Genomic DNA, 1,436 nt, shown 5'->3' on the forward strand with positions numbered 1-1,436 from the left:
CAGCAAAGGGCTCAAGCATAGGGACAATTTTAAGGGTGGTTCAGGACCAGGCAGTGCTTCATTCTGATGAGCACAGGGTCGCTATGGATTGGAATCAACTCATCGGCACCTAACAGCAGTGACCTAGCGCTGCCTGATAAGACCTATCTTTGCTCCTTGAATGAGCCAAAAGTAACCGTACTTTGTCCTTCACCGGAGTAACCACATACTTTTACTTCTTTTGGTAACAGGGTGGGAGTCTGTCTATATCAGTTATTCATCTGTGTCTCATTTCTATCCCATCACTACACAGCTGTATTGGTAAAGCGTTTTCTTTCTTTGTTTACACCTTAGCTTCACAGATGCTGAGAAACACCAAAGCTATTCTTGTATAGAAAGCATGGCCTTTGGGTTAACGACTTTATGGGTCTGGAGACCGTGAGACTACTCATTGCCTTTGAAGGAGGATGCCTTTTTAATGAGGAAGTCAATTTTAGTGTGTCAAAGTCATAAAACTTACCACTGACCCCTCCCTATATTTTATTCAGTGCCGTCTGTGTTGTGCTTGCCTAAATATGCTGCCAGTAGATTTATATTCTAATAACTTGATTTTTAATTAGTGAGAAACCAAGGCAGTCCTAGTTAAATGTCTCACAAAGCATTGCAGATGACTCTAAATGCCTTATGATATAAATACCTTTAGTAACACGAAAACACAAGTAGCTTTGCATATATTTATATGTTTTGCCCTTTAAGTTCTGAGTTTAAAGGCTGAAAGCAGAAATGGTGGTAAAAAGAAGGCAGCTTCCTCTGAAGATATGTGCATTACATTAGTTTGACTCAATGCACAGTTAGGAGGCACCAAGTTGTGCTGGGGCAAGTGCAGGACACAGTGCAGGTTGCTGACAAAGCAGCACAAAGAGCCTGCTCCCCTGGAATTTCTCAAAGCAAAGCACTTCCCAAGGGCTATGTTTTCTGTTCATTCACCAGTTCTCGTGGAGTCCAATAGGAGCCCTGGTGGTGTACTGGGCTACGAGTGAGATGGGTGGCTAACCACAGGGTCAGCAGTGGAAATCCACCAGCTGTTCAATGAGAAAAAGACAAGACATTCTGCTCCTGTAAAGGTTTACAGCCCAGAAACCTACAGCGGCAGTTCTACTTTAGTCTACAGGGTTGCTATTGGTTGGAATACACACAATAGGAATGGATTGGTGGGTTGGTTGGTTGATTGCTTGCTTGCGTGTTTACTGAGTAGATTACAACCCATAATAACTCCCTGTATGTCAAGTAGAACCATGCTTCCTAGGTTAATAGTTCATTAATTTTGGTAGTACATCACCAGATCTTTCTTTCAATATGCTGGTAGCTGAACTAGAACCTCCTATCTTTCAGTTAATAGTAGAGTTTTTAATAATTTGTATCACCAAAATAGTTAATTACTAGGCCCTAAGCATTTA

The sequence above is a fragment of the Tenrec ecaudatus genome, chromosome 13 (assembly GCF_050624435.1).
Source record: "Tenrec ecaudatus isolate mTenEca1 chromosome 13, mTenEca1.hap1, whole genome shotgun sequence".
Classification (NCBI taxonomy): Eukaryota; Metazoa; Chordata; class Mammalia; order Afrosoricida; family Tenrecidae; genus Tenrec; species Tenrec ecaudatus.